This window comes from Myotis brandtii, unplaced genomic scaffold (genome assembly GCF_000412655.1).
Source record: "Myotis brandtii unplaced genomic scaffold, ASM41265v1 scaffold50, whole genome shotgun sequence".
NCBI classification, from domain to species: Eukaryota; Metazoa; Chordata; class Mammalia; order Chiroptera; family Vespertilionidae; genus Myotis; species Myotis brandtii.
The window spans coordinates 1,060,967-1,071,551 of NW_005369061.1; positions in this window are offsets into that span (position 1 = coordinate 1,060,967).

The window sequence follows — 10,585 nt, forward strand, 5'->3', positions numbered from 1 at the left end:
GAGCTGTTTTCTGATACTAATGATAGGTTTCCGATGAACCGAGAAAATGCTCTTGCTCAAGGTGCTTTGAGGCCAGTGGTCCTCCCACATGTCCAAACCTAACGGGTCCTTGGCTCTATATACCAGGGCCACTATGACCAAATTCTAATGCATCAGTTCAGCTCAACTGTCTCAGAGGTCTGCTCCAAGCTCTGTGAAAATGAGACATAGACAAAGTCATGATCTATACAGGTAAAGAGGTGCTAGTGATACATGTCACTTAAGGAGTGCTTATCACATACCATGATGCTAAGCCATCACATATGTCATCTCATTTAACTCACCCCCTGTGATTTACATACTTTGTTGTTCTCCTTTTACACATTAGAAAACCGAAACTCAGAAAGGTTAAGTATTTTCCCTAAGCTCACACAGCTAGAAAGTAGCAGAGCCAGATGCCAAACTCGCTTTTTTTGGTACCAAAATCTGTATTCTTTACTGTGTAGAGGAGACCCTTACCCTTCACTTGTGTGAGCGAGCATGACTCCCAGGAGCGGCTGTGAATGCAACGTTGTTTTCACCTCCTCTGCCCCTCTTGTTTCTTCAGTGGGGCTGGTTTCTCTCCCTTGCCCTGGATGTAAACTTGGGCAGTCCCATGATTGTTTTCTGCCCACTTTTAGGGAATAAAAGTGGATGAGTGGATGGTTACTTTAAATCACAAAAAGACGCTCTCAGTTTTCAATTAGAATGTTCAGGGCACTGAGTGTTCAGTAACCAAAACTTTCCCAATGAAACGTAAGTCCTCTCCTTTCGACCCCAGATGGGACCTGCTTTAGGCAGAAAGCCTGCACCCCGGGGAAGTGGACTCTTTTCTTTCTCCTGCTTCGTCGGTGGTTTCTGATCCTTCCAGGGTTGGAGGGGATGGGAGAGGAAGGAGAGCAGAATGCTTCTTACTTGATGGTCCCTTGGTGAGATGGCTCCGCACTGTGCCTGGCAACTCTTCAAAGCTGCCTGTCTCGTGGGCACTTCCTGGTTCTCAGGGGAGCCCCGCCTGCAGTAACCTGGGCCCAGGTCTCTGCGTCTTCACTGTGGCTGCCGTTCCTTCTGCAGCCTCGAGGCACCTGGTGATCTACTTCTAGCTTCACTCTGCTGAGGACCCATCCACCCTCCGGAGTTCCCGTGGACTGAATCCACTCCAGCCCCACGCCAGCTCTCTCTGAGGCATGGCCCGCCTGTGGTCCTTTGGAAACTCTCACATGTACTTGGCCACAGCAAATTCTGGTGTGTGGCTGGTTCTTACTCAGCCTCCTCTGTTTTGCCTCATCCCTCAGTGGTTGCCCAACCCAACTTCTGCCCTTTAGATTTCTAACTGCTGGGGACACACAGCAATCTCTCCAAGTGGGCCCCTTGGAGCCTTCTCCTCCGCCTTGAGGTGAGACCCTTTCTCTCCTTTCCCTGAAGGGTGGGGCGTTCACAGCACAGCTTTCTCCAAAAGTTCTCTTCATAGCCCTGTCTCTAATCTCTCCGACTCCTTATATTCTTGGGGTAAGAAGGGAGGGTTAAGGGCCAGCACATCAATTCTCAAACCCCTCCTTTGAGATTTCTGCACAGTGGCCTGGCACATGACTCGCTTTGGTTTCTGGTCTCAGCCACAATTCCATGCTCACATCCTATTGCATACGTGTATTACTTCACTGCTGCCTTCATGGTGCTCACCCACCCATATACCCTTTCCTCCCAGCAGGAGACCTTATATCCTGTTTCATCAGGCATGGATTTCCACAACTTCCTGCCCCTGGAACCTACAGTATCTGCAACACTATCTGTTTCCACACCACCCTCACCTCCTCACCTCCAGTCTCAGATGTCCACCACTTCCTGTCCTGGGTAACATATGCTCCCACCTTCCCAGGAACTTCATAACCAATTAGCTCGCTCTTGTCTATAGTACTTAAAGAAATAACCCCCATATTTTATTACAAAAGTATATATAACTTATGAGGAACTCATGTGTTCATAAAATATGTACCATAAATATTTTTTACAAACCCAGCAGCCCTGCTACCTAGAGGTTACCGTGTTCAATTCTTTGAGCTCTGTTTTCCGGTTTTCATTGATTTTAGACATTATGTACTGATTTCCTATCTTGGCAGATAGGATTCTAGCTCTCTTTCCCTCCCCACCTCCTGTAGATATATTACAACTTTTGCTTAAACTCATACTGAGCCTGTTTCTGTGACTTTGTAAATATTGTTTACTACCAGATATCATAACATTTCCTTTCTTGAACCCAATTTTGCTTTTCCTGGAGTTAAAAATTGCCTTGTTTTTTTTTTCCCCATTGGTTCCGTTTTCCAGCACCTTCATTAAATACCTCTTAAGACCGTATTCTACATGCTCATACCTATCACCTCATCTATCAGCTCCGTCTTTCCCCCCCGCAGACTGCCCTCACGAGGCCTGTTCTGCTCCAGGCTGAAGAACTTTCTCTCTACACGGCTGCATAGGTGTTTCCCAGAAACTTCTCTTGCTGACATTCTAGGAATGCCCTCTGCTGTGTTCAGAGTTGACTCTGTCTTTCTCTTTCATAGTTTTGGTAAAGCACATTCTGTAATAGTATCCTGGAAATTACACATGGAAATACATTTTTTAAGGTCAAAATGTCTAAAAATGTATTTTTGTGCAGTCACATTTGATTGAAGGTTTGGCTGGGTATAGAGTACCAGTTCCCTAGGAATTAGGAAGGCATTTCTCCTTGGTGCAATGTTGCTGTTGAGAAGTGCAATGCCATTTGGATTCCTGGTCCTTTGTATGAGACACTTTTTTCTTTCTAGAAGTTTTTTGAAATCTTTTTAAAAAAATATATATTTTATTGATTTTTTACAGAGAGGAAGGGAGAGGGATAGAGAGTCAGAAACATCGATGAGAGAGAAACATCAATCAACTGCCTACTGCACATCTCCTACTGGGGATGTGCCCGCAACCCAGGTACATGCCCTTGACCGGAATCGAACCTGGGACCCTTCAGTCCACAGGCTGACGCTCTATCCACCGAGCCAAACTGGTTAGGGCTGAAATCTTTTTTTTTTTTTTTTACCTCTCCAGTGATCTGAGTTTCCTGAGGCTGTGCCTTGGTGAAAATCTTTTTTCCTTTATTTCCCTGGGCATTTGATTGACTCTTTCAACCTCAGGAAAGGTATGTTCTCCAGCTCTTGAAAATGTTCCTGTGTTATTTCTTGGATCACTTTCTTACCTCTGTGTAATGTGTCTCTTTTCCGGCAACTTTTATTGATTGGAGGTTGGACCTCCTGAATTGATACTCCAGTGTTCTTCAGTCAAATGCTCTACCACTGAGCTATACCCCCTCTGCTGATACTCTAGTGTTCTTATGTTTCTATTCTGTTTTTATGTCTCTTTGTCTTTTTGTTCTGACATTTAAGAGATTTCCTTGGTTTTAGCTTTTAATACTATATTAGTGTCCTATTGCTACTAGAGCAAATTACCATAACATAGTGGCTTAACTACCACAAATTTATGACCTGACAGTTCTGGAGGCAGGACTGCATTCCTTCACGAGGTTCTAGGGCAGTGATGGCGAACCAATGACACGCATGTCAGAGGTGACATGTGAACTCATCTTTTTGGTTGATTTTTCTTTGTTAAATGGCATTTAAATATATAAAATAAATATCAAAAATTTAAGTCTTTGTTTTACTATGGTTGCAAACATCAAAAAATTTCTATATGTGACACAGCACCAGAGTTAAGTTAGGGTTTTTCAAAATGCTGACACGCCGAGCTCAAAAGGTTCGCCATCACTGCTCTAGGGGACCATCTGCTTCTTTGCCTTCCCAGCTTGTAGAGGCTGCCTGCATTTCTTGGCTCCTGTCTCCAGCCTCCAGCTTCAAAGTTAGCAGTTAAGCATCTTCAGATCTCTCTCTCTCTCTCTCTCTCTCTTTCTCTCTCTGATTCCTATCCTCCTGCCTGCCTCTCTCATAAGGACCTTTATGATTACACACCTAGATAATCCAGCATAATTTCCCCATCTTAAATTCCTTTATCATATCTACGAAGTCCCTGCCATGTCAGATCATATCCACAGGTTCTGGGAATTAGAATGTAGACACATTTGGAGAGCCAGTATTCTATCTACCACAAACTCTTTTGCCAAATTTGTTATTTTAACAATCACATTTTTAATATTCAAGAGCCCATTTTTGCTCATCTGGCATGGCTCAGTGGTTGAGCATTGACCTATGAACCAGGAGGTCATGGTTCAATTCCCAGTCAGGGCACATGCCAGGTTGCCGGCTCGATCCCCAGTTTGGGGTGTGCAGGAGGCAGCCGATCAATGATTCTCTCTCATCATTGATGTTTCTCTCTCCCCCTCTCCCTTCCTCTATGAAATCAATAAAAATATATTTTTAAAAAACACAAAAAATGTCAGAATAGTTTTAGATTTACAGAAATATTGTGTAGTATAGATATGTGAGAGTTCTCATATACCCCACACCTAGTTTTTCCTATTATTAACATTTTACATTAAACTTACAATTAATGAACCAATATTAGCACATTATTATTAACAAAAGCCTATACTTTATATAGTTCTCCTCAGTTTTCGCCTAGTGTCCTCTTTCTGTTTCCAGATTCCAGCAAGAATACATATTCCATTTAGTTTACATGTTTGTGACAGTTCCTCAGACATTCCTTGGTTTTTGATGACCTTGACGGTTTTGAGTACAGGTCAGGTATTGGCGTAGAATGCCCTCAATATGGGTTTATCTGATGTTTTTCTCATTAGACTTGGCGAATGTGTTTTTGGGAAGGAAGATCCCCAGAGGCAAAGGGCCCTTCTCATATCACATCAAGGGCACATACTATCAAGTGGCTTATGGCTATTTATATATTCATCTTGAGCACCTGGCTTAAAGTAGTGTTTGTCAGATATCTCCACTTGAAAAGTTATTCCCCACCCCCCCACCCCGCATCCTTTCCTTACTGTAATCTTTGGAAGAAGGTCACTGTGCAAAGCCCCGTGGTGAGTTATGCTTCATCTCCTTACAAAGTGAATGGCTCCTATTCACTTTTTGTCTTAAAGCTCTGATTACAAATTATATGTCTGCTGGTTTCATTAATGATGAAATTTGTATATTTCTGATTTTTGGTTTCCAGGTAATGTTTCTATAATTTTTTTTAAATTCTCACCTGAGGATATCTTTTTCCATTAATCTATAGAGAGATATTGGAAGGGAGGCAGAAGGAGAAAGAGAGAGATGGGGGAAAGAGAGAGAGAGAGAGAGAGAGAGAGAGATATGTGAGAGAGACACATTAACTGGCTGCCTCCGGCATGCTCCCTGACCAGAATCGGGATACAACCTGCAACTGAGGTACGTGCCCTTGACCAGGAAATGAACCCGTGACCCTTCCATCTGAGGGCTGACTTTCTAACCACGGAGAAAAACTGGCCAGGGCTGTTCCTGTAATTGTTAACCTTACTCCTACTGACTCTTTCTTCTGCCCATAAGCCTGACTGCTCCTCCACAACCTCCTCAGTCTGTTCCTTTCCCTCTTCCTGCTCCTTCCAGGCCAGTCTTCCTTGGGGTGTGTCCTTGACCGCTTTTCTCTTCTCATTCCATACTCTCCTTAGGTAATCTCATCTACCCCAAGACTTCAGCAGCCACTTTTGCCGATGGCTCCTAAATCCATATTTCAGGTTCAGACATCTGTCTTTGTATTAGTTTCCTAGATCTTTTGTGCAAATGACCACAAAACTGACTTAAAACAACAAAAATGTATTCTCTCACAGGGCTGTAGGCCGGAAGTGCTAATCATGGTGTCAGCAGGGTTGATTCCTTCCAAAGGCTCTAAGGCAGACACTGTCCCAGGCCTGTTTCATAGCTTCTGCTACTGGTCAGCCATGCTTAGCCTCCTTGGCTGGTAGATGCGTCACTCCAGTCTCTACCTCTGTCTTCGTGTGGAGTTCTCCTCTGTGTGCGTCTATGTCTTCACATGGCCTTCTCTGATAAGAACACCAATCACTGTAATCCGGTATGACCTCATCTTAATTTACCTCACCTCATCTGCAATGACCTTATTTCCAAATAAGGTCACATTCTAAGGTTTCAGGTGGACATGAATTTTGGGGAGACACTATTCACTATTCAGCTATAGTTAGATGGCTTCCAAAGATTCCCCAACATAGCCAAGCTGTTCAGGTTCTCTCCACTGTCACTTCTACCTTCAACTTGACCTTTCTCTGATGTTTCCTGTCTCAGAAATTGCACCACCGTGCATCTGGTTATCCAAGCCAGAAATCCGGGAATCAATCTCGAGTCCTCTCTCTTTCTCACCATCATATCCGACCTTTGATTGAATCTTGCTAATTCTACCTCCCTAATAGTTCTGCATGCGCACACTTCTCCATCTCATTGTATCAGTTATCTTAAGTATTGTCTCCAAGTACTAGGAAACCTAATGTAAACTGGCTGAGACAATAAGAAAATTATTTGGTTCACTTAACAGACAATAATGCAGTAAGGTAAGCTTCAGGCTTAGTTGATTCAGTGATGTTTCAATGAGCTGGGTTTTTTCCCATCTCTATTCTACTGACTGCAGTATTGGCTTCATTTTAAGCCTGGTTGCTTTCATGATTGTTGGATGTTTTCCAGTAGCAATCGGGGCTGTGTGATTCATTGTTCACAGCTATCAGGAGTGAAAGAAAGAGTGTGGCTTCCTGTGGCTTTCTAACGAATAAGAAAGAACTTTCTCAGTAGCCTCTAATATCTAAACGTTATGCCTTACTGGCCGGAATTAACAAGTGCTAACATTTTGTCATATTAGCTTCAAATATTTTTAAAAAAGAAACCTTGCCGATAAAATTGAAGATTTCTTTGTGCTTCCTACTAGTTTTATTCCCCCTCTCCTGCTCCTCAGAAGCAGCCACTATCATGAAGTTGGTATACATGCTTCCCATCTATGTTTGCATATTTTACTACATACTTCTATAAATATGTGTAGTCACTTTGTAAAAAAGTACAGAAATAATCTACATGGAAATTGTATAAATGTACATGTACATGACATATAAATTTTGTAAATTACTTTCTTCCTTCAACATTATATTTTTGAAATCTGTCCATGTTGCTGCATATAGGTCATGTTCACTTGTTTTGTGAACTATAGAATATAGAATATGCTACAATTTGTAATATTTTTAAATGTTTTTTTTCTCTTTTTCTTTTACTAGTATTGACTTCAGAGAGGAAGGGAGAGGGAGAGAGATAGAAACATCAATGATGAGAGAGAATCATTGATCGGCTGCCTCCTGATGCCCCACCCTGGGGATCAACCCTGCAACCTGGGCATGTGCCCTGACTGGGAATCGAACCGTGATCTCCTGGTTCATAGGTCGACTCTCAACCACTGAGCCATGCTGGCCAGGCTACAATGTATAATCTTTATGTTTTCTATTTATCATTATTTTCTGTGGTTTTCTCCCTTCACTCCTGCCTTCTGACTAAATTTTTAAATTATAATTTTCACCCCTCACTGGTTTGAAAAGTATACATTGTATTTCTAGTATTTTAAAAATTACACTTTAATCTTAAAAGTATCTAGTTTCTCAAGCCTTCCCAGTAAGATAAAGATCTTAATTCTGAACATTCATTCTCATCTTCTACATTGCTGTTTGATTCTTTATTATTTTATTTTACATTTTTAGTAGTCAATATTTATTTAGATTTACTAATGTATTTATTTATTATTCCTTCTTGCATTTCACTCCTTTCTTCTGGATTTGTCTTCCTTGTTACTAAAGCAATCCTTTAATAGTTCTTTCAGCAAATTTCTATAAGTAATAAACTTTCTAAATCTTTGTATGTCTTTAAAACATTTATTTCACCCTTACTTTTGTATGCAAGTATAGCTAGAAATAAAATTCTTGATTGACAGTTATTTCTCTCAGCACTTTGGTAATATTATGTCATTGTCTTTTGTGGAAACTTCATCAATAATGAGAAATCCATTATTCTGATTATTGTTCCTACATAGGTAGTCTGTTCTTTTTAGTAGCCTTTAAGATTTTCTACTTATCTTTGATGCTCTGCAATGCCACAGCATGTGTTAAGTATGGACTTTGTTTTTTTAATTCTATTCAGGCCATATACTTCATTAGTTGGCAAACACATATTTTTCTTCAGTTCAGGAAACTTCACCACTACCTGTTTTTGTAACTGCCTCTCTCTTCCACTATTGTTATTCCCCACTCCCCACCCCCTCGAACTTCTATTTGGAGCTTCTCATTCTATATATCATGTCTTTTGTTTTCTCTTATTTTCTATCTCCTTATCCTCTTGTACCACATTTTAAATTATCTTCTCATATTTGTCTTCCACTTAATGAATTCATTCTATAGCAGGATCTAGTTAACTGTTTAATCAATGTATTAAATTCTGTTTTAAAAATCCAAGTGTCTACAAGTTTTTAATTTCTATTTGATTGTTCTTTAAACCTATCTTCCCTCCATATTATCTCACTTATCATATAGATTCTATTTCTTCCTTTATGTTTGAACACTTTAAACATATTTAAGTTAGTTTTTACATTTTATGAATTGAAACATTTTTTCATATTGTCCTTTTATCTGTAAACCTGGGGTTATAAGTTTTTGAACTCATTGCATCTGCCATCTCTCTCCATTACGAACTTTCCTTCTTTATTTATTTGTTTCTTCAGGCAGCAGGGTCTTGCTCATTTTCCAGGCTCTGGAGGAATTCTTATAGGGGCTTTTGTGTTTCTCTATGCTAGTACTCTATGAGTTTCACTACTTCCAGACAATTTTTGCGAATTTCTTGGACTAGGGCAGTAGTCGGCAAACTCATTAGTCAACAGAGCCAAATATCAACAGTACGATTGAAATTTCTTTTGAGAGCCAAATTTTTTTTAACTAAACTATATAGGTAGGTACATTGTTATTAACTTAATTAGGGTACTCCTAAGGCTTAGGAAGAGCCACAATCAAGGGGCCAAAGAGCCGCATGTGGCTCGCGAGACGCAGTTTGCCGACCACGGGTAGGGTTCTCAAACAGCAAGTCTAGCGCTGTGATTAGCACAGTGTTAGAGTTCTGATTTTTCCACCCACAGACTCCAGGCAGACACTGAGCTCTCTTGCTCTGCCCCATAGCCCAATAGTGCAGTTTTTCTAGAACCTGTTTTATCTACAAGGCAGCCTATTTGTTCTTGGCTTTGAGCAGGAAATCTGGTCCGAGATCATTGGCCTGCGGTCACATCTCCCATCCCCAGAGGGGCATTAAATTCCTGATTCTGATACCCTGAAGGACTCTGGGCTTCAGTTTGTGATAAATGAGGTCTGAGTGTGTTCTGTGACTCATCATGAGGGACCTATCAAGAATTTTTAAAAATCTTTTTATTGGAACCTTACAGACTTGTAGGAAAGTGCACAGATCATGAGTGAACGGTCTTGTACGTTTTTATAAGTGCACATACTTGTGTAACTGCCACACAGATGAAGATGTAGAACGTACTGGCAGCCCCTGGGGAAGCTTCCTCATAGCCTCTTCTCTGAAAGGTAGCTGCTATTCCAGTTTCTAGCGGCATTAGATTCATTTTGACCACATTGTGCTTTAGATACGTGGAATCATATGGTCTATATTCTTCAGTGTCTGGCTTCTTTCTTTCATCAGTTTTTTTTTGTGTGAGATTCTCCCTGGTCACTGTGTGTATGTGTAGTTTGTTCATTCGCATTGCTGCATGGCCTTCTAGTCTTTGATAATACCATAGATTTTTAGTTCATTATTGTGTTGATAGACACTTAGGTAGTTCCCACTTTGGAGCTATTAAAAATAACATTGTTACCAACTTATATATGCTTTTGGTTATGCTATGTAAGCATTTTGAGGGGAATGTACCAGGGGAGGAATTGCGGGGTCATACCCATGCTCAGTGTTAGCAGACATTGTCAGACAATTTTCCAAAGCAGTCCTAAGTTACCAACAGTGTGGGGCACTTTGCATGTTCATGGGCATATATTAGAGGATTCAGAGCAGTACTTGTCCCTCAGCTACATGAGCTCGAGAATTATTACTGTTCTTTTTCAAGGAGAATAAATCAAGATTGATGCATGTCTCTTGATCTGTGTCTTCTATACTTCATGATACATAACAACCAAGTATTTAAACATCACTGAAGTTTTTTTTTAAAGCTTTTACCATGTGCCAGGTGCTGTTCTAAGAGGCTATGTCACCCTCACTACAGCCCTCTTAGGCAGGTATTCTTATTGTTTCATGTTTCAGGTGAGGCAGCTGCAACCCAGACCGATGACATAACTGGCCCAGGTCCCCAAAGGCTGAAGCAGCAGCCTGACCGGAAGCCTGGCTTTCACGCTGCCCTGCAGATATGCTCCTGGATTCCCGTTCCAGAGTGTTCGCTCAGCCTTTTTCAAAAACCTCTTTTGCAGCCTTCCGAAAGATCGAAAATACACAGCCATATATTGCTGGAAATGCCTACCTGGGCCAGTTGAAATTTGCACCTTTGTATTAGTGGAAAAAACAAGTGAGCAGCCACCTTGAAGAAGTCGGCTCCCACA